This window comes from Capricornis sumatraensis, chromosome 11, assembly GCF_032405125.1.
Source record: "Capricornis sumatraensis isolate serow.1 chromosome 11, serow.2, whole genome shotgun sequence".
Classification (NCBI taxonomy): domain Eukaryota; kingdom Metazoa; phylum Chordata; class Mammalia; order Artiodactyla; family Bovidae; genus Capricornis; species Capricornis sumatraensis.
In genome coordinates this window covers 60,516,409-60,541,064 of record NC_091079.1, presented here as the reverse complement: position 1 = coordinate 60,541,064, position 24,656 = coordinate 60,516,409, and the positions used below count along the sequence as shown (strand labels likewise).

The following is a 24,656-nucleotide window of genomic DNA, read 5'->3' as shown; positions in this document are numbered from 1 at the left end:
GTCTATGGGATTCTCCAGGCAGGAATACTGGAGTGGATTGCCATGGTCTCCTCTAGGGGATCTTCCTGACCCAGGAACTGAACACAAGTCTCTTATGTCTCCTGCACTGGCAGAAGGGTTCTTTAAGATATTAGTATATAATTTTCTTTTCCTTGTATTGAATTTGTCTTTGATATCAGGGTAATTCTGGTTTCATAGAATGAGTTAGAAAGTGATCTCTGTAATATTTTGGCAAAAACTGAGAAGGATTGTTATTAGTCCCACTTTAAATGTTTGATAGAAGTCACCATGGAAGATCTAGAGATTTTCTTTGTTGAGTGACATGCAAATACTGATTCTGCCTCCTTCCTAGCTTCTGCCTCCTTCCTAGGTCTATTCAGATTTCCTGTGTCTTCATAATTTGGTCTTTGTAGGTTTTGTTTCTAGAAATTTGTCCCCTTCATATAATTTATCCAATTTTTTCAGCATGCAATTGTTCATAATACTCTTACAATTCTTTTCATTTCTGTAAAAATGGTAGTAATATGTCCACTTTTATTTCTGATTTTAGTAATTTGAGTCTTCTCTTTTTCTTACTTAAAGAGCTAAAGGTTTGTCAATTTTGTTGACTTTTTTTAAGAACTGACTTTTGGGTTCATTGACAATTTTTTATAGTTATTCTATTCTATTTCAGTTCTTTTTTCTAGTTCCTTAGGTTTTAAAGTTAGCTTTCTGATTTGAGAACTTCTAATGTAAGCTGTATAGCTATACATTTCCCTTTAGTATTATTTTAGCTTCATCTTATAAGTTTCATTATGGTGTAGCTTAATTTTATTCATCTGTACTTTTTAATTTCCCTTAGGAATTTCTCTTTGATCCATTTGTTTAAAAAATATTGTTTAATTTGCCTATTTTGTTAACTTTGCAGTTTTCCTTCTGTCACTGATTTATAACTCAATCCCATTGGATTGGAGAATTACATTGTATGATAGCTTTTAAAATCTCTTAAGGCTCACATTATGACCTAATATGTGTTCTGTCCCCCAAAACATCCCATGTGCACCTGTGAAGAAGGCGTATATTCTTGTCATTAGGTAAAGTGTTCTATAAGTGTCTGTTAGATATGGTTGATTTATTGTGCTGTTTAAGTCTTCTATTTTTTACTTCCTTTCTATCTGTTTTTGCTATCTATTGTCGATAGTGAGTTATTGCTGTGCTGTGCTTAGTCACTCAGTCATATCTGACTCTTTGTGACCCTACAGTGTGTAGCTTTCCCAGCTCCTCTGTCCATGGGGATGCTCCAGGTGAGAATACTGGAGAGGGTTGCCATGCCCTCTTCCAGGGAATCTTCCCAACCCAGGTATCAAACCCAGTCTCCTACATTGCAGGCAGATTCTTTACCATCTGAACCATCAGGGAAACCCAGTGAGTTATTAATATCTTCAACTATTACTGTAGAGCTATTTCTTCTTCTATTCTGTCAAATTTTATTTCCTATATTCTGATGGTTTCTTGTTGTGTGTAAATAAATGGTTATAATTGTCTTTTGTTTCTGCTGTATTCAATTTTTTAATAATATATAATGTCATTTTTTTGTCTTTTTAAACTTTTCTGATTTAAAATCTATTTTATTTATGCTAGTATAGCCACCATGCTCCCTTTAAGTTTCTATTTGCATGGGATATCTTTTTCCATTCTTTTGCTTTTGGTAAGTTTGTATTTGTATCTGAAGTGACTCTCTTATAGACAGCATATAGTTGGATAATGTGTGTTTTTCTATTCTGCCAACCTTTGTCTATTGATTAAAGAATTTGTTTCATTTACAGTTAAAGTATGCTGGAAATCAAGAACTGCTATTTTGCTATTTGCTTTCTACATATTTTACAGCTACTTTTAAATCCCTCATTCCCTGTATGGCTGTTTTCTTTTGAGTTTTGCTCATTATTCATAGTAGAATATATTAATTCTCTTTTTCCTTTGTGCATATTCTATATCTCACAGTTGCCATGAGGATTATTATCTTAAAGTTACAACACTAATTTAAGGTTTTCAGTTTCCATAGATATTTATCCATTGTTTATAGAGCTTTTTCATAAAGATAATTTTAAAATGTAAAATACTCACAAATTCTTAAAGTACATTATGAGGTATTATAATTTTATATAGTGGACATTTTACTAGCAAAGTTATAAGCACCTATCACTAAAATTCTTTCCTCACACTTTAAAAAAAATAACACTGATGAAATAGTAGAAGCAATTTCTCTTCTCTGTGAAGCCTATAAGTATCTATTGCACTTTCAATAAAAGTTCCATTGACAAACATTTTTAGCACACTTCTTTCACTGGTTACTTTGTAAAAAATATCTTGAATCTGGCTTCTATATTCAAGCATGTCCAATCCCACAACTTTATAATTAACATTCATGTCATGCAAAAGCATATTTACCATTGTACTATAAGAACAAAATGTTTTTGAGAAAATGATCACATAATTATCAGAAATTGCTTCTTGTATCTGATTCACAGGAGCAGTTGCTGAGTTCCGCAAAGATAATGATGTGCTATTTCCCTTAACAGAGGCAGAAACTCTCACTGCCAATCAAGCTGGTCCACTGAGTCACTCAAACTTTGGAAGAGCAGCTCCTTATCAGAGCTGCATGGTGCCAACACACAGTCCTGATTTGAATGGTCACTTTTCATTTCAGTAAGTATGCTCTTTTACTGGAGAAGGCAATGGCAACCCATTCCAGTACTCTTGCCTGGCAAATCCCATGGACGGAGGAGCCTGGTAGGCTGCAGTCCATGGGGTTGCTAAGAGTCGGACACGACTGAGTGACTTCTCTTTCACTTTTCACTTTCATGCATTGGAGAAGGAAATGGCAGCCCACTCCAGTGTTCTTGCCTGGAGAATCCCAGGGATGGCAGAGCCTGGTGGGCTGCCGTCCATGGGGTCGCATAGAGTTGGACATGACTAAAGCGACTTAGCAACAGCATGCTCTTTTACAGATGTATCCTCACCCCTTCTTGTTGTTGATATCACAAAGTTTCATCTTTATACATTCATCATCTTCATCTGTGCACGGTCAGTTGAGCCCAACTTTTTTGCAACCCTATGAACTGTAGCCCACCAGGTTCCTCTGTCCATGAAATTTTCCAGGCAAAAATACTAGAGTGGGTTGCTGTTTTCTACCCCTAAGTGAATGTCAGTTTCATGTTGGTCAGAGCTGGCTATGTGTGTGTGTGTGTATGTATGTATGTATGTATGTATGTATGTATGTATGTATGTGTTAACAGTCATGTCCAATTCTTTGTGACCCCCATGGACTGTAGCCCGTCAGGCTCCTCTGTCCATGGAATTCTCCAGGCAAGAATACTGGAGTGAGTAGCCATTTCTTTCTCCAGGGGATCTTCCTAAATCAAGGATTAAAGCCAGATCTCCTGCACTGTAGGTAGATTCTTTTCCATGTGAGCCACCAGGGGCACCCTCTTTATACATGGTGTGCTCTAAAGGCAACTTTCAAACACAGTTTCTTAAGGGCTTCCTTCCCTGGTCACTCAGACAGGAACGAATCCTCCTGCAATGTGGGAGACCTGGGTTTGATTCCCGGGTTGGGAAGATCTCCTGGAAGAGGGCATAGCAACCCACTCCAGTATTCTTTCCTGGAGAATCCCCAGGGTCAGAGGAGCTTGGCAGCCTACAGTCCATGGTGTTGCAGAGTCAGGTACAACTGAGCGACTAAGCACACACTCTCTTAAGTTGTGTTTTAAACAAAACATTGAATTATAAACCACAGTTATAATAATATTAGCTTTTAGAGTAATAATTTTAAATAAGATTTTCATTTCTTGGATCTTGTAGAAAACAATAAATGGACTTACAAACCACTGTTAGAAAAATGCTGGCTCTACAATTGTCCACATGTTTACATTTGGTGAATTGTTTTTATTTCCTCATGTGACTTGGTGTTGCTGCCTTATGTTTTTTCATTTAACCCCTGCAGGACTCTTTTGAGTATGTCCAGCTCGAGGGCAGGTCTAGTGGTAATAACTCTTTCAGTTTGTGTTGTTTGAGAATGTCTTAATTTCCCCCTCACTTTTGGAGGACATTTTTATTGGATATAGGATTCTTGCTTAAGATATTTTTCTCTTTTATCAGTTTAAATATATAGACCCTTGACTTCTGGCCTCCAAAGGTTGTATTAAGAAATCTGTTAATAATTTTATTGAGGATTCTTTGTACGTGATGACTCACTTTCCTCTTTCTGCTCCCAGGGTTCTCTCTTTGTTTTTTGAATGTTTGAGTATAATGTGTCTTAATGTTGTTCTCTGAGTTCACCATACTTGGAATACATATAGTTTCTTTGATATTTGCAATTAAATATTTCATCAAATTTTGGAAATTTTCAACCATATTTTTTTTCAGATATTGTATTCTCTTCTTTCTTTTTTTCTTCTCCTTCTGTGACTTCTACAATGTGTATATTGGTTCATTGATGATGTCCCACCAGTCATTTAGACTCTGTTCACTTGTCTTAAATCTTTTCTCTTTCTGTTCTCCAGACTCAATAATTTTATCCCAGGGGGCTGGTTTTTTCAGTGTTTCATTCACAGCACTGGATAGATGTACATGTATGGTTGCTGAGAGCTTATTGGATAGTTTTATTGGTAATTCAGAACATTTTCTTCTTTTAAAGTTTCCCATTCATTTCTTTTTCTGCTCTGATTGCTGTGGCCAAAACTTCCAGAATTATGTTGAATAGTAAGGGTGAAAGTGGGCACCCTTGTCTTGTTCCTGACTTTAGGGGAAATGCTTTCAATTTTTCACCATTGAGGATAATGTTTGCTGTGGGTTTGTCATATATAGCTTTTATTATGTTGAGGTATGTTCCTTCTATTCCTGCTTTCTGGAGAGCTTTTATCATAAAAGGATGTTGAATTTTGTCCAAGGCCTTCTCTGCATCTATTGAGATAATCATATGGCTTTTATTTTTCATAGTTCTGGAAGTTTTGGCTACAGCAATCAGAGCAGAAAAAGAAATAAAAGGAATCCAAATTGGAAAAGAAGAAGTAAAACTCTCAGTGTTTGCAGATGACATGATCCTCTACATAGAAAACCCTAAAGACTCCACCAGAAAATTACTAGAGCTCATCAATGAATATAGTAAAGTTGCAGGATATAAAATCAACACACAGAAATCCCTTGCATTCCTATACACTAATAATGAGAAAGTAGAAAAAGAAATTAAGGAAACAATTCCATTCACCATTGCAATGAAAAGAATAGAATACTTAGGAATATATCTACCTAAAGAAACTAAAGACCTATATATAGAAAACTATAAAACACTGATGAAAGAAATCAAAGAGGACACTAATAGAAGGAGAAATATACCATGTTCATGGATCAGAAGAATCAATATAGTGAAAATGAGCATACTACACAAAGCAATCTACAAATTCAATGCAATCCCTATCAAGCTACCAGCGATATTTTTCACAGAACTAGAACAAATAATTTCAAGATTTGTATGGAAATACAAAAAACCTCGAATTGCCAAAGCAATCTTGAGAAAGAAGAATGGAACTGGAGAAATCAACCTGCCTGACTTTAGGCTCTACTACAAAGCCACAGACATAAAGACAGTATGGTACTGGCACAAAGACAGAAATATAGATCAATGGAATAAAATAGAAAGCCCAGAGATAAATCCACACACATATGAACACCTTATCTTTGACAAAGGAGGCAAAAATATACAATGGAGTAAAGACAATCTCTTTAACAAGTGGTGCTGGGAAAACTGGTCAACCACTTGTAAAAGAATGAAACTAGATCACTTTCTAATATCACACACAAAAATAAACTCAAAATAGATTAAAGATCTAAATGTAAGACCAGAAACTATAAAACTCCTAGAGGAGAACATAGGAAAACACTCTCCGACATAAATCACAGCAGGATCCTCTATGATCCAACCCCCAGAATTCTGGAAATAAAAGCAAAAATAAACAAATGGGATCTAATTAAAATTAAAAGCTTCTGCACAACAAAGGAAAATATAAGCAAGGTGAAAAGACAGCCTTCAGAATGGGAGAAAATAATAGCAAATGAAGCAACTGACAAACAACTAATCTCAAAAATATACAAGCAACTTATGCAGCTCAATTCCAGAAAAATAAATGACCCAGTCAAAAAATGGGCCAAAGAACTAAATAGACATTTCTCCAAAGAAGACATACGGATGGCTAACAAACGCATGAAAAGATGCTCAACATCACTCATTATTAGAGAAATGCAAATCAAAACCACATGAGGTACCACTTCACACCACTCAGAATGTCTGCAATCCAAAAATCTGCAAGCAATAAATGCTGGAGAGGGTGTGGAGAAAAGGGAACCCTACTACACTGTTGGTGGGAATGCAAACTAGTACAGCCACTTTGGAGAACAGTGTGGAGATTCCTTTAAAAATTGCAAATAGAACTGCCTTATGACCCAGCAATCTCACTGCGGGGCATACACACCGAGGAAACCAGAATTGAAAGAGACACATGTACCCCAATGTTCATCGCAGCACTGTTTATAAAAGCCAGGACATGGAAACAACCTAGATGTCCATCAGCAGATGAATGGATAAGAAAGCTGTGGTACATATACACAATGGAGTATTACTCAGCCATTAAAAAGAATACATTTGAATCAGTTCTAATGAGAGGGATGAAACTGGAGCCAATTATACAGAGTGAGGTAAGCCAGAAAGAAAAACACCAATACAGTATACTAACACATATATATGGAATTTAGAAAGATGGCAATGATGACCCTGTATGTGAGACAGCAAAAGAGACATAGATGTGTAGAGTGGACTTTTGGACTCTGAGGGAGAGGGAGAGGGTGGGATGATTTGGGAGAATGGCATTGAATCATGTATACTATCATGTAAGAAATGAATCGCCAGTCTATGTCCGATGCAGGATACAAGATGCTTGGGGTTGGTGCACGGGGATGACCCAGAGAGATGTTATGGGGAGGGAGGTGGGAGGGGGGTTCACATGTACACCCGTGGTGGATTCATGTCAATGTATGGCAAAACCAATACAGTATTATAAAGTAAAATAAAGTAAAAATAAAAATTAAAAATAAATAAATATATAAATAGCTTCCCACTCAAAGACAATATGTGTTAGACCAACACTGTTCCTTCCAATAAATACAGCTAAAAATCCTCGATATTATGTGAAACACACACACACACAGACACAGACATGAAAACTTGAGAGATACAGATGGAAAGTTATATATACATATATAACTTTTTCTGACCACTTTCTTCCTAAACAACTATCAGCAAACAAACTTACATAAAGACAAGTAGCAAGAATACAGATATTGAGTATTGAATGTTACTGTATGAATGAAGTAGGAAATAAGGGATATTTACTACATTATATTAAATTAAATTTACTATGAAAACATATTTTGCCATTTGAATGCAAATATATTTTAATGTAACTTTTTATTTCATTAATCTTAAATATTAATATAAAATATTAATCTTAATTCATACACACACACACACACACACACACCACATATTCTTTATCCATATATTTGGTGATGGACATGTAGCTTGCTTCCATATCTAAGCTATTGCAAATAACGCTGCCATGAATGTTGGAGTGTAAATATCTTTTTGAATAAATGTTTTTGGTTTCTTCAGATATATATCCAGCAACAGAATTGCTGGATCCTGTGGTGGGTCTATTTTTAGGTTTTCAGACCTCCATACTGTTTGCTCTAGTAGCTACACCAGTTTGCATTCCTACCAACCATGTATGAGATTCCATTTCTCTACATCCTCATCAATATTTATTATCTGTAGACTTTTAACGATTAGCCATTGTGATAGGTGTGAGGTTGCATCTCACTGCAGGGTTGTTCCGTGTTTTAAGGAAAACAAATGCTTTGGATAATTTGAGTTTTGTCTTATTCAGTTTGTTGCTATAATAAAATGTAATTCCCTAGGGGGCTTAAAAGCATAAATTTATTTTCTCACCTTTCTACAGGCTGAAATCAGAGATCAGGGTGTCTAGCATGATTGGGTTCTGGTGATAACTATCTTCTTGGTTTTCAGATAACCAACCTCTCACAGTATGTCCTCACACATGGGGAGAGGAAGCTCTGGTGTCTTTTTTTCTTTATGTGTATGTTAGCTCTTCAGTTGTGTTCAACTCTTTGCAATCCCATGGACTGTAGTCCATTAGACATCTCTGTCCATGAGGCTCTCCAAGCAAGAATACTGGAATGGATAGCCATTTCCTTCAATCCCATCTTGGGGCTCTATCCTTATGACATCATCTAAATCTAATTAAGCACTTCCCTGGTGACTCAGTGGGTAAATAATCCACCTGAGATGCAGGAGACAAAAGATGTAGGTTCAGTTCCTGAGTGGAAAAGATCCCCTGGAGGAGGGCATCGCAACCCACTCTGGTATTTTTGCCTGGACAATCCCATGCACAGAGGAGCCTGGAGGGCTACAGTCCATAGGGTTGCAAAGAGTCTGACCTGACTGTCACGACTGATCATGCACACAGAAGTAATTACTTTCCAAAGACTATGCTGTGGGCTGTGCTTAGTCACTCAGCCATGTCCAACTCTTGCCTGGATGCTCCAGGCAAGAATACTGGAGTGGGTTGCCATGCCCTCCTCCAGGAGATCTTCCCAACCCAGGGACTGAACCCAGGTCTTCCAAATTGTAGGTGAGTTTTGTATCATCTGAGCCACCAGAAAAGGCCAAGAATACTGGAGTGGGTAGCCTATCCCTTTTTCAGGGGATCTGCCCAACCCAGGAATTGAACTGGGGTCTCCTGTATTGTAGGCAGAGCCTTAACCAATTGAGCTATAAGGGTACTTTTTAATACCATCACATTGGAGCTTAGGAATTCAACATGTGAATATACTGGGGGTGGGGGAACAAACATTCTGTCCTTAATAGACTTATTTTACTACAAAAATCCAAAAAAGATTTTCATTTAAAATTGAATGCCACTTATTGCATGTAAATTATTCCTATAAATCTTTATATAAGCTCTTCTCCAAATCAACATATATAAAAATATTTATGGTGCTTCTTTAAAATTCAGGCTCACAGATCCAAAATACATATTCTTATAAGCTCTTATCCCTATTAATACTATGCAACTATTGCTGTAAATGTTAAAAAAGAAAACTTTTCAGCAATCAAGAGACATTTTAATGGATACATTATGAAAATGCATATTTATTTAATGCAGAAGTCATTATATAATTATTTGAACATTTAAGTTGCTACATATTTAATGTCAAGGTATTAGTAACAACATAATAATGACTACATTTTTAAGCATCCAGCAAGTCACTGTAGTTTTGTTGTATTTTTTTTTTAACTTTATTTTTTTTAATTTATTTTTTTAATTTTAAAATCTTTAATTCTTACATAAGTTTTGTTGTATTATTACATTTTAAAGAGGCATAATGCATAATAATAGTATTTTCAGCTTTAATATTTAGAAACTGAGATTTATATGGATTAAGTTACCTAGCTAACAAATAGAAGATCAAACATATGAATTTAAGAAGCTCTAGATCTAATTCCATTTCCTGTGCTTTGACCAATGTTAACAAGAACGTGACTGAAGTTACTTTTCAGATTTCAAAAAAAGTTCTGTGCTTTTAATTAATTAATTTAGTTATCTTTATTATTCATCTACATTTTTCTGTTTCATTGTAAAGTATTGCCATCACCAAAGACGCAACTTCAAATTTGTAACCTTTAAATATGATTTTTTGGTGATTGGTACTGGTATTTTGAAATTTAGCATGTTGAGAATCTCCAGGAGAGTAATGAGTTTAATTTTCCATAGAATCAACAGATTTCTTTGGTCAACCAAAAAAAAAAAAAAAGACTGAAGTTTGCAAGTTTCTCATAAGTTAGACCTACCATACATTTTCTTCTCATTATAAAAATGCAAAGAGGAAGTGACAGAAATTTTGGCTTTTATAGATCTGGCCTATGGTATGCAGACATTCTGTGTGGCAATAGTACAGTTTCAGTTGTGAACTCCCATGCTTTGATACTTTAGACTGGAGTATATCTTTTGGAGCCTTGGTTAGATATCTGAAACCCTCATTATTTCTGCATTTGTTAAACTATGTCTTTTGTTCCACTTGCAGACCAAGTAGTCTGCTTTGATAAAACTTGATCTACATTCAGAGATCTGCTCTGATGTTGGCTTTCTAAACGGTTCATCCTGGGGCACCCTAGAATGTTTGAGAAGATATTTTTAACTAGTTTCTTTCTTCTTCTTTTTTTTTTTTTTGTTCTTTGTAGCTTGGCTGTTTTCATTTATATACCTGAAACTTTTGACTTTTGCATTTGCTCTAAGACTGAAACTGTTTTGAAAAGCTTTGCATTCATATATTTTGCAGGATTTTCATGAATTAATGCTCTTATTTCAAACGTAAAGTCTTATTTAATAATTTCATACATATATATATACAGATCTAGATAAACATATATGTGTGTACACATTTTATAAAGGGAATTTTCTGTCTTAAAACAGAAATACTGAGCATGTTCTACCTATGTTTACTCAAAATATTCTTGTCAAGATCAGAATTTTAAAGGTTATTCTGTATCTATTCTCTTTGAAACTGTGCTCATTGAGGGATGTAACTGAGGGTATCTTGAAAACACAGTTTATTTTAGGATTTCACATATAAACAATTCATGAGCTGAAAAATAATCTTAAACTATAGTGTCATTTTTAAATTTTCAAGATACTTTCTGTATCTCAACTTTTAATTTGTGGACATTCATGAGATTAAATTAGTGATGTTAAACTGTTTCCTCCATGCACATATGGACACACTAATATATATTTATATCAGTATTCTGGGTCCTTACATCTATTATGCACTCCACTAAAGCACCTATATGAGAGGATAGAAATTGACTTTCCTTCCCTAGATTGTCTATCCAGCTTGCATTCTGCTTTTCTAACTCTTTTAGACATTTTCCACATTTTTTATATTCTCATCAGTTCCTTGGGCTTCCCTGATGGCTCAGATGGTAAAGAATCTGCCTGCAATCAGGAGACCTGGGTTCAATCCTTGGGTTTGGAAGATCCCCTGGAGAACAAAATGGCTACCCACTCCAGTATTCATGCCTAGAGAATTCCATGGAGTCACAAAGAGTTGAACATGACTGAGTGACTCACATTCACCAGTGCCTTGAACCCAATATGTGTCAAGTGAAATTATTCTCTCTCCCTCTCTTTTAAGTGTGATCTTAGAAGTCTCACCAAGTGTATGACAATGGTATTGATTCTTCTTAGTGCAAGATTTTGATTTTCCATGGAGCTCTTCTGTGAAAATCAATATTATGGTCTATTTACTTGGCAGCTTTTGAAATTCTTTCCTTGGTTTTGGTAACAGGGACCTACCTGAATACGATTTACTTAGACTTTCATGTAGAGACCAGGTAGAAGTGGTTATGAAAATAGACCAGTCAGATCTTATGCTCTGAGGGACAATACTGTCCAGTGATCCCAGTTGCTGCCCTATGGATTCACCATTGCACGAGCACTGAGACTATATCTTCCATGTCCTGTTCCCAGTCAACAACTAAACACAGAGGAAGTAGTAACATGGACCCATTTCAGTGAAAAGGCACAGTTTTTTCTTGAGAGCAGTCAGCTGTCCAACTGCAGCTTTCTTCAAATTGTGCTGTAATCTGCAACATGTCCTACAATAACCTTCATTCCAATCACTCTTTCCTTACACAAGATTCATATTTATATCAAAAATTAAAGATTCTTTACACTTTCTGCTGCCCCTCTATTTCGCTTTCATCTCTAATCCCTTTTGGTCATCTGGAGAACCAAGCTTATGTAAATGATAGCTGGAATAATTTAAGAAAACTGATGGTAAAATGAGGTTTTGGGGACTGATTCATTCCCCACTGCACTGGTGAAAAGTACATCATTCTGAGTAGTATCACAGCATAGATAGTGTCAAATACAAGATGATCACTCACTAACTAAATATTTCCCTGTTTAAGACCTGGGGCAATAAACTTGTGGAGGAAAATATCCTCAAAGATGCAGGTGATTTCAGACATTCGTCAGACATGGTGGGAACCATGTCTATAAATAGAGCAGAATTGTCTGTTATGGTAGAAACAAAGGGCAATTAACAAGCAATTTGAGACCTCTTTTGTAATTTATAAAATGCCCCTTAACTCCCACAGTAAAGGCTGAGCACTAAACCAAAGACATGTTCTAGTAGAGACCAAGAGATATTCGAATACTCTGCCAAGGCAGATCTGAATCCCTTTGAAACTGAAAATGGGGCTGCAACTTCTAGAAGAATATCTGAAAGTATGATTCTGCATACTCCTGAGCAGATGAGTTTAAAGAGATATCCCACTTTATTTATTTATTTATTTTGTCCAAGAGCTATTGCTTCTCCTTTTGCAAGATGTTGCAAAAGCTTGTCCACCATAAAGGACTTGTAAACTTTCAGTAGCTTCCAATACTCCTTTTGATGACCCACAAGCTAATAAATAGTTTAAATCTCAGCATAATTTGTGTAAGGGATGTACAATGTATGATAAAAGAGATAGATTACATAATGGAGACATTACAAAAGTTAGCTGGAGTCAAGGAAGCAACCCTGGAACTGGATTTTTTAATTAATTTATTTTCATTTAGAGGATGATTGCTTTACATTGATGTGTTAGTTTCCATCATACATCAAGATGAATCAGCCATAGATATACACATGTCCCACACCTCTTGATCTTCCTTCCCACCTCCAACCCCATCCCATCCTGCTACATTGTCACAGAGAAATGGATTTGAGCACTCTGCATCATACAGCATTCTCACTGTCTATCTCTTTCCATATGGTAATGTATAAGTTTCAATGCTACGCTCTCAATTCACCCTCTCCTCCTTCCCCCACTGTGTTCACAAGTCTGTTCTCTATATCTGCGTCTCCATTGATGGTATTTGATCAAGGTGGTTGGAGTTTAAGACTGGATAAATTTCAAGACCCATTGGCTTAGAAACACATTTTCTGGGCATGGAATATAATACTCTGGCAAGAATTTCAGGGAATGGAGCACATTTACTGCTCAGTTCAGTTCAGTTCAGCCACTCAGTCAAGTCCGACTATAGACTGAAGCATGCTAAACTTCCCTGTCCAACATCAACTCTCAGAGCTTGCTCAAACTCATGTCCATTGAGTTGGTGATGCCATCCAACCATCTCATCCTCTGTCAGCTCCTTCTCCTCCTGTCTTCAAGTTTTCCCTTCATCAGGGTTTTTTCCAATAAGTCAGTTCTTTGCATCAGGTGGCCAAAGTATTAGACCTTCATCTTCAGCATCAGTCCTTCCATTGAATATTCAAGATTGATTTCCTTTAGGATTGACTGGTTTGATCTCCTTGCAGTCCAAGGGAATCTCAAGAGTCTTCTCCAACACCACAGTTCAAAAGCATCAAATCTTCAGCATTCAGCTTTTTTTTATGGTCCAACTCTCACACCCATACATGACTACTGGAAAAACCATAGCTTTGACTATATGGACCTCGTCAGTAAAGTAATGTCTCTGCTTTTTAATATGCAGTCTAGGTTTGTCATGGATTTTCTTCCAAGGAGCAAGCGTCTTTTAATTTCATGGCTGCAGTCACCATCTGCAGTGATTTTGGCGCCCAAGAAAAGAAAATCTGTCACTGTTTCCCCATCTATTTGCCATGTAGTGATGTGACCGGATGCCATAATCTTAGTTTTCTGAATGTTGGGTTTTACTGCTGCAGAAACTTTTATAAACCTGGCTAACATTTACTGCTAGCGAACTTTTATAAACATGGAAAAAATGATGGCCAAAGCTGAACCTTTGATATTTCTCTATTTCTATTTTAAAATATGTGCACTTGTCTCATATCCTTGGAAGGACTAGCTGTCATCCCCATTGAGTTAAATACTTATTATGAATGTGAGTTTGCCTTTCTTCACTTCAGACATCCAGCACAACTATCCAGGGCATTATGTAATACCTGATCTGTAAGCATAGAACTGTATATAGCATAGTATTATGACCAGAAGACCATACCTTGTACATGCCTAGCCAAGTTACCTCCCATCTTTTCCTCTGTCTTTAAATGGGTATAATATCTACAATATTCTGAAAGTTCTCTTTACTTTCTCATGTTCCTTCCACTAATAAATCTCTTGCAAAACTAATCCCACCTTACCATCTTCTTTTCCACAAGTGCAAAATGAGTCAGAGTATAAATTTATGGAGTAACCCAAGAGAATTCAATATGATTTTCTCTTATGCACCTAATGGGACTCAGGAAATAGTTCTTAAACATATTTTTAGTGAACATTTGTGGGACTGTGCATGAGGACAAAGATTAGCAGCCATCATTTATTGCCCTTGCTGTGTTACTTTATTTTCATCTTTTGAGCTGAGTGAGTGTAAACAGCTATTAGCCTGTGTGGACAGAGGGAAGAGAAAAAGGACTCTTCATTTTAACAGTGAATGAAGATAACAGTTTACACTATAGATGGGTGTTGAGAGTTGTATTCTATGAAGGGAAAAACGTTGTCCCATGCCAACAGCGATTTGTCACTTATTAGCATCATGCAGAGGCATTTCCCTTTAAATGAATGTACAAGTAAGTTTAGCACTGTCAATCAAGCTGGGGGTTTTTAGAGAATATAAGGGATTCTCCCCCTTATTTGGTTAAGGATGAAGAGGAATATGAAGGAAAGAAGGCAAAATAAAATCCAAAACAGTTAAAAAACATTATTACTAACCAGTTGGCTGTGGCTGCTTAATCTTACAATGGAACAAATTATTTTTGTAATCTACTCTGGGAATTTTTCATAGATACATAACATACTCATATATCTCATGCTGCTATTTACACTGAGTAAGTTATTGATTAGCACCTCCAAAATGCTCTCAAGTTTGGACACTCATCTGTGTCACTTGGGGAGCTTTAACAAATACCCATGCCTTAGTCACACATCTGGAGATTCCGACTCAATTGTCCTGGATGGGTATAGGCATTAGTATTTTTAACAGTTTCTTGTTCAGTCACTGTCTGACTCTTTGTAACCCCACGGACTGCAGCACACCAAGCTTCTTGTCCTTCACTGTCTCCTGGAGTTCGCTCAAATTAATATCCATTGAGTCAGTGATGTTATCTAACCATCTCATTCTCTTGATCCTTCCTCCTTTTGCCTTCAATCTTTCTCATCATTAGGGTCTTTTCCAATGAGTTGGCTCTTCACATCAGGTGGCCAAAGTACTGAAGCTTCAGAATCACCATCAGTCCTTCCAATGGGTATTCAGGGTTGATTTCCTTTAGGATTGACTGGTTTGATCTCATTGCTGTCCAAATCATCAAAGTAATGTCTCTGCTTTTTAATATGCTGTCTAAGTTTGTCATAGCTTTCCTTCCAAGGAGAAAGAATCTTTTAATTTCATGGTTACAGTCACCATCTGCATTGATTTTGGATGCCAAGGAAATAAAATCTGTCATTGCTTCCACATCCTCCCCTTCTGTTTGCCATGAAGTGATGGGACTGGATGCCATGATCTTAGTTTTTTGAATGCTGAGTTTTAAGCCAGCTTTTTCACTCTCCTCTTTCACCCTCATCAAGAGACTCATTAGTTCTTCTTCACTTTCCACCATTAGAAAAGTTTCTTGGATGTTCTAAAATGCAATCAGGATTAAAAGCAATTGGTAACATGCAAAAGAGAAGGAGAGAGAGACTGATTATTCCATCCATATTTTAGGTCAGTGAAAAGTTGTGTGTCTACCTGAACTGTTTGACAGAAGGAAACCTCGGTTTGATTCCTGTGTTGGGAAGATCTGCTGGAGGAGGGTTTGGCAACCCACTCCAGAATTATTGTGTGGAGAATCCCCAGGGACAGAGGAACCTGGTGGGCTACAGTCCAGGGGGTCTCAAAGAGTTGGACATGCTTGAGTGACTAAGCACAAGCACAAGGAAGGGTCAGAAGCCCTTATTTTCTTGTCATGTTATGTCTTGATGGACTAACTCACATTGTACTTTGTCTCAGTTCCAGAAAAACTTCTATTTCTGCTTTATCGACTGTGCCAAAGCCTCTGTGTGGATCACAATAAACGGTAGAAAATTCTGAAAGAGATGGGAATACCAGACCACTTGACCTGCCTCTTGGTAAACTTGTATGCAGGTCAGGAAGCAACAGTTAGAACTGGACATGGAACAACAGACTGGTTCCAAATAGGAAAAGGAGTACGTCAAGGCTGTATATTGTCACCCTGCTTATTTAACTTATATGCAGAGTACATCATGAGAAACGCTGGGCTGGAAGAAGCACAAATGGGAATCAAGATTGCCAGGAGAAATATCAATAACCTCAGATATGCAGATGACACCACCCTTATGGCAGAAAGTGAAGAGGAACTAAAAAGCCTCTTGATGAAAGTGAACGAGGAGAGAAAAAAAAATTGGCTTAAAGCTCAACATTCAGAAAATGAAGATCATGGCATCCGGTCCCACGACTTCATAGGAAATAGATGGGGAAACAGTGGAAACAAGTGTCAGACTTTATTTTGGGGGTGCTCCCAAATCACTGCAGATGGTGATTGCAGCTATGAAATTAAAAGACGCTTACTCCTTGGAAGGAAAGTTGTGACCAACCTAGGTAGCATATTGAAAAGCAGAGACAATACTTTGCTGACTAAAGTCCATCTAGTCAAGGCTATGGTTTTCCCAGTGGTCATGTATGGGTGTGAGAGTTGGACTGTGAAGAAAGCTGAGCACGGAAAAATTGATGCTTTTGAACTGTGGTGTTGGAGAAGACTCTTGCGAATCCCTTTGTCTGCAAGGAGATCCAACCAGTCCATCCTAAAGGAGATCATACCTGGGTGTTCTTTGGAAGGAATGATGCTAAAGCTGAAACTCCAATACTTTGGCCACCTTATGTGAAGAGTTGACTCATTGGAGAAGACTCTGATGTTGGGAGGGACTTGGGGCAGGAGGAGAAGGGGACAACCCAGGATGACATGGCTGGATGGCATCACTGACTCAATGGATGTGAGTTTGAGTGAACTCCGGGAGTTGGTGGTGGACAGGGAGGCCTGACATGCTGTGATTCATGGGGTTGCAAAGAGTCGGACAGGACTGAGCAACTAAACTGAACTGAACTGAAAGACCCACACCAAAGCCGAAGTGTCAGTACCACAGTAACTCTGCCAGGGTCTTTCAGCCTAGATTAATGAAGGTTCCATGCTTTACAAATTAGGTTTTTGGTTCACATCAAATTCTTAAGTGATTAGTAATTTAATTTATATGGCTTTAAACTTCTCTTTTTAAAAGAAAGAAGATATCACATTGTGTCAAAAATAAACCTGACCAAATAGTAAGCTGATGCTCCAGATTAGACCACAGGGCTCTTTGCTTCCCATTCTTCTACTTTACTCACTGAGGCATGAGGTTAGGGTATGGCTTTGAAGCCAGCCACAGCCTCTTTGGGTTAATCCTTAGGCTTAATGCCTTAAGACTTAGTGAGCTGCAACATACCAATTCCCACATGTCCCGCTTCTCTTAGTGATGCGTTAGTTTTTGCTTCATCATTTCTGCAAGCATCATAAGTGTCAAATGGGTCAATAAAAGCATCAGTATTAGGACAGTTCATATCCCAATGGTCAGCAAGTGCTCACATGTGGAGAATCAAGTGGCGTATCAGTCCATGACTGTCTCCAAGACATGAGAATTAGGCTGCAATGACACGTTTCTCAGATGGAGCAAAACAATAATTTCTAATCTGCTACATTCCATTGTTGGGTTGCTCAGTCATTCATAGAGACTTCTGGTAACAATTAATACAGTCATAAAAAAGGGAAAATAACAGGGGAAAACATGCACACAAATTGAAAGCAGATATCTGAACACTGTTATCCCACAAATTTAGATCAACCACACGTCTGCCTGGAAACTTGTAAATAGCATACATAAGTGATGTTATCATATAAAGTGTGGTGGGGAAGTCACAATGGAGACCATTTGTACATTCTGGAATTAATATCTATGTGCAGATAATTAAGAGAACAATAAAAATACACGAAACAAATGTACACAGGGGAAGGTAAGAACTGAACATGATCCAAATATGTCATATTGTGGAAACCTTGGGGAAATAAAGCTTTATGGGATACTGGCAGACAGCATTGCTGCTGGAACCAGGATTTTCAAGCCTTTCAGCCTGGAAATAATGTTTTCAGTTAATAAGGGTGTGTGGGTGGAATTAGACTCACCACTCCCACTATTGTAGCCAGAATTATTTGCCTCATTTCCATACCCAGTCCTAAAAATTATTCTTGCAATTTCTCTTATGAGAAAGCTTTTGAACAAGCCATGGTAGCATTAAATGATATCAAGATACACCTTCTTTGTGTTGCTTATGTGCACATACTCTTACTTTGCAAAGTTTTAGATGTGCACACAGGCTTCTGGAATACTCCAGCATGTTCCAAGAGAACAGAACCTAACCAAGTGTGTCAGGTTTAATTTTTTACCCAATTAAAATTCTTTGAAGACTGCCGAGGTTATTAAAAGGCAAAAGTATTACATCTAGCAGTGTTTTCACAAGCTAGTGCTTCCTGATTTTAGGAACATGTATTGAAAGAATATTTGCAACAATATAGACACAAGGCCAGATATGGTCTGAGTGATATAAATCTTTTATGTATCTCGCAGTATAGTGCAGCAGGCTTTGGGTTGGGGGGGGCGGAATGTCTCATATTTGAGGCACAATTAAGTGCACATGTAGCTTTCTGTGCACAATTCACTGTGCACTTTGATTTATAACAGACTAGATTTCAAAATTGATAGGTTTATATAATCGTGTGTGCTCCTGGGTGTGTGTGTGTGTTGGAGAAAAGGGAGTTCAGATTTGTTTTAAGAAGTCTTTGGTATTTCTTTATAAATTCCAGTGAAATTTTTAAAATATATAATATTTATATTATATTAAAATATAATATATTTTAAACTATATTTATAAATAGTTTAAAAAACACAAAAAATTAAACATAAGGGAATTTCTAGACATGGCTTCCAAATACCAAAAGACTTGCAGTTTCTTTTGAGAGAGATAAACAAAAATGATTAAGCGCATTGAATAGTGTAAGCACAAAGGATTCTGTCACAAATTGCTTTCAAAAAAAACTTTCCCATGTTCACTTAACTTTGTAAAATTGTTAATAAGGAAAAAAGAATGATACTACTCTCAGTGGTGAATAGACATTTTAGATGGTCCTTAGTAAAGTGCTCCATCAAAAAGCCAACATGAATAAAAAATTAAAACCAAATATATTACCCTATAATAAATTATTTTTTTTCCATGATCTTTGTCCTATAGATTCTGGTGATTCATAAGCAGTTGTTTTGTATGCCACCATGAGAAACACAACTTTCTTATATGCTAACAAGTCTTATTTGACTTAAGATGGAAATGTTATTCTATTGGCTTGTGGTATGAGCTTCAACAAATGTAAGTAGGAGGTTTATATATAACTAAAATATCTCAATTTGTTAGTAATGGAGGGGTCCTAAATAATATTTGTGTTTAGTCAAGGAAGGGGGCAGTTAGGAGAAAGGATGACACACTGAATGAAGCTTCAACCCTGTGCCATCTGTAGATGGTAGTTGTGGTGTAGTCGCTTAGTCATGTCCAACTCTTTGCACCCCGTGGACTGTAGCCCACAAGGTTCCTCAGTCCATGGAATTCTCCAGGCAAGAATTTTGGAGTGGGTTGCCATTTCCTTCTCCAGGGAATCTTCCCCACCCAGGGGTCAAACTCACGTCTGCTGCGTTGAAGGCTGATTCTTTACCACGGAGCCACCAGGGAAGCCTTGCCACCTGCGGGACTTGTATGAAATTATTATTCCCCAGCCTGTTGCTGGGAAGATTTGGAGAGAAAGCTTTTTGACTGTGATATTGTCCATCCTCCTATGAGTCTCAGGGTTGGTAATTCTAAACATAAGAGTGCTCTTTCTGTCAAGGACAAGCTGTGAGAAAGGTGGCATGTCACTTGGTCTACATAGAGCCACACAGAGTTGCCCTTATCTGCCCTTCCGCCACTCCTGTTAAGCCCTTTCTCAGCCTTGCTCCTTAAGCAAAACTGTCTCTGAAATGTAAATTAATTCATACTTCCAGGGACTAAAGATCACTGCTCTTCTGGGCCTTTGGGATTTTAAGAAATCCACTTAGCTATCTGGCTTAAACTAAAATCTTAGAGTGACCTTCAGAAATAAAGAGAATGTCCAAGTGAGTGTGTAAGTGTGTGTATGTTATTCTGGGCAGTGAAAAGTTCTCTTGAGGTAAAACGCACTGAATGGGGATTGCACTCTATTCTATCTGTTTAGGAGGACAGTCCTATGTTTGGGAGGTCCTCAGAGATCAAAACTGCTTCACATTTATACTACTGTTAGTATTTACATTATTAGAAAACAATAACACAAATAAAGCTTTAGTGACTTTTAAATGTTCTTCGTGATCTCCTTTTGTTAATTAAGTTCTCACAGCTATTCCAACAGTTACTCTTTTCCAGGGCACCTTGTATATTGCAATCATTCCATATTGGTTTGTTTCATTAGAAATATGATGTGACTGCAACTTATGTTTGGCTGATACCATCTGGAGGTGGGTTCATGAGGGCCACCTTCCTGATTGCATAAGGAAACCAAAATCCAGTGATAAATCAACTTGGATAATAATGAGCACAAAGAAAAAAGATAAACACAAGAATTATTGGCTTTAGTAGTTGCTCTAATATTGGGAGTTGACATGTAATAAAAACAGAAGTTAAGTTCCATTAACACTTATAGTAACTGGGGTTCCTAAGATTCTTCTCCCCCAATAAACTTAATGCTCTTTAACATGGAAACAAACTTATTCAGAACTCATGTATATACCTTATCTTCAGGTGCATTGTTATCAAAAAATGATTTTCTAAACATTAAGCAGGAATAAGAATTCTAAATTTGCATCCAAAGCCTATTTTGAGATATGTGTGCAGTATCTGCTCTTTTTCACATAAGATCAGTTACTCTCTCCCCTCCATTGCTTCCATTAATCTTTCAAACTCTTACCATCTGCTATTTTAATCACTGGGTGAATGCAGAGGTATAGGAAATACACATATGATATTACCTTCATAAATTTTCCAATCTCATATAAAATATGATGCACAAACAAATAATTTTATTACAGAGAAGTAGTACAAGGTGCTATGAAAGCATGAACAGGAAGAGATTTTGTGATATTTCAGTTGATTTTTGAAGGATCAGTAAGGATTGTTACGGAAGAGGCAGAAATAAGACAAGTCAGTCACATCAAGTAGACTTAACATTTCAAAAGTCATAAGAACCTCACATGGCTGGAGAATAAAGGAGAATAAGAGGGGACAGAAGAAGTGATTAAGGGTCACCAAGATCAGATAGGTGAGGGTCTAGATTGAACAAACCAAGTCTGAATACAAAAGTAGTTTGGACCTCACCTGATACATAAGAGGGGAGTTTAAAACCATTTGTCATGGTATCTGTGCTATATGGAGTGCATAGATGATGATGGGGAGAGGATTAGATAGGAAAAGAGAAATAGGACAGTTTTGATTGAGTTGAAAATCTTATTCCTGTTTTTAAGTGTGGGAACCAGCCTTGGAAGAAAGCAAGTAGCAGTCTGTCAGATTTGCACTGATCAAATGGGAAAGCATGCAAGATCTACAGACCCTTCAGAGTGCAGGCTGACACTGCGTCTGCTTTGCACATGGTAGAGAGTGCACAGTCAAAACAGTGAGGGATGCTCATTCCTCACGGCTCATTAATACGAGACGAAAGGGGTGAGACTCACATTTTCAGCTCCACATCTTTAATAGAGAAATGTCAATGGGTGGTGGCAAATTGGAATGACAAAAGATTACCCTTTTTTAAAATTTCCAATGGAGGTGCAGGGTATGAAAAATCTGTGTATATAATCCATTGTCAAAATCCAGAAAAAAATTCTAGACCAGTGTAGTGATATTGTCTATGATTATTTGTGCTAGTCTGACATAAAGATTCTTTCTGGTGTCATGAGTAATATCTCTCAAGAAATTATAATATATATAATGTATAAGCATCTAACAGAAGAGACAGACTAATTCTCTAGCTGATTATTTGAAGGGATGTTTCATAATTAGACAATAGGAAATGAATAAAAGTACAGTGGCTATTTGAATTATTTTCTTTTAGGATAGAAGCAGCTTAGTACTGTACATAGCCGGTCATGACATTTCGCCTGAACTGAGCACGTAAGCTTCTAAGTCAACCAATTCCAGAAAGGAAAAGCAACAACGTATCATTCAATCATTCATTTTCTATTTCCTCAGATTCACCATTTTAAGTAGCTTTAAGTAACTTTGTGTACTGTGGATACAAAGTTAATAAAAACAATGACTCCATTCTTGAGGAATGTTCAGGCCTGTAGAGATAAAAAGTAGGCCTGCAAAGAGATTGATTGTATTCAATAACATGATGTGGCAAGTACAATGGAAAGATGGAAACAATTCTTTCTAGAATCATTCAAGAAGGGTTCCCAGAAGTGATATTAGAATTTTTGTCTTGAAGTGTCAATGGCAATGAGCCAAGTTTAAAAGAAAACATCATACCCACAAGGAAATTGTAGCTTAAAAATGTATCTAAGAAAAATATTTTAAAAATCTTAAGATATAATAGAATGACTCGAAAACAACGGTAAGCAATAGGTAACAGATACATTTGAAGTCAGTAAGCAGCTCGGAGTCTGTCTTTTCAGAATATGCCGGGTAGTCTACTTTTATTTTGCCAAGAACAGTAACAAAGGAAAATCTTTCTTTTTATTCTGTGATAAAATTTCTCCTAATGCCATGGTTTTCTTTCATCACAAACTCATTTTTTAATAGCACCATTATTAGAAACATTTTTTGGATATAATATATAAATTATACATTAAACCACCATATTGCTGTCATTGTTGCAATTATATATTTAAATATTTTAGCTCAGTGGGAAATAATTATTGGACTTTGAATTTCATCTATTGAATTACATTCTTAGTTTCGTTTCTTAATAAGTATACAAATTCAGGTAATGTATTTACTGTGTTTTTAGGACTTAATTTACTTATCTTTACAAAGGAGGTAGTTTCCCTGAAGTGGAAGACAAATGCTCACTGGATCAGACTTTACATTGAAAATATAAAATGTTGTAAATGTGAATGTGACATTACTATAATAATATTATCTGTGATATCAATGCATGTCTCTTTAGGCAGAGGCAGAATGAATATTTTGTTAATGAGAAATGTACTCTGCTCAGCTTTTTCTTTTGGAAGAGAATGGGGGAATCTTAAGCAAAACTATCTATCTTCTCATCTTAGCCCTATTAATTATCAGTGATGTGACAATCCATTTACCTTTCTGAATCTCAGTGTTTTTCATGTGTAAACTGTCAGTGGAACAGCTAACACCAATACATAAAACATCTTTGCATTTACAATACAATTTTGCACATAATAGCTTGCATAATTTATAACTAACATATTAAGTAAGCAATTGTATAATCCCTCTGTTTCTTTGTGCAAAAACTGAGCCTCAGAAAAGTGTATCACTTGTTGAAAGTCACAGTTTAATAATTCAGGAAGCCAAACTTATTTTTCTCATTTGGTTTCATATTGTAGGTTCTTTTAAAACACCATGCAGTTGCCTTACTAGTTGCACTGTATTTCTTCAGGGCTATGGAAGAGACCACATGAAATAATGTATTCAGATTCTAATTAAATTAATGCCTATCTGTAAGGTCCTATTACTGTTTGCATGCTGTAGCAAATAATGTAATGTATCTATGCTTATATCCATGTATATCTGAGACTTTTCACATTCACTTTAAATTATATGGTTAATATTTTATTCCCCCAAATTATAAGATAAAATAAGTGTTCTCCTTGAGTTTTTATGCTGATGACTTTTTGTAAGTATAGAAGATTTTAATGTTATTCCAGATATATAAGATAAGGTAGAAATGTTTTGCCAGTTCAAGTGTTTTAGGAAAGAAAAAAACCCATTCAAACCACGGATGCTCCTAATTCACACACTTAAGCTCTGTTTACTTAAATTTCATTATAGGCTATGGCATTCTCAAAGAATTAGCTGTGGGCAAGGAATAAATCTTTATTCCCTGAGAATAATCAAGTGAATCACCCTGGGATAGGAAAACAGGAGTGAAACAAGGATTTGAGTACTTTCAAGCCCAATATTAGATTTGAGGACCCTTGTCTGCCTACACTACAGGATTTTAAACAAAAAGGTATCCATTTACCTTAAGAAGTACAAAGTTTATTTAAGAGCCCCTGATTTCTTTAGAATATGATACGAGTCTTGGCATTGAACAGAAACACGTGATTTCACAACATGTGTCCATATGTGGTTCACGTACTCCACATGTGTTCTGTCAATGGGTCCTGTGACCTTGCTGTGGATCACATGTGTTTTACATATGCTTTGTATGGTTCACATCTGTTTTAAACATTTTTTTTCTCTGACAGTAGACACTCT

General features: G+C 36.6%; 1 pseudogene; it reads right to left on the bottom strand.

Annotated features, from left to right (window-relative positions):
- Positions 1 to 2,181: 2,181 nt before the first annotated feature.
- The window catches only part of LOC138088325 (glutaredoxin-2, mitochondrial pseudogene), a 68,799-nt pseudogene continuing 46,324 nt past the window's right edge, over positions 2,182 to 24,656 (bottom strand).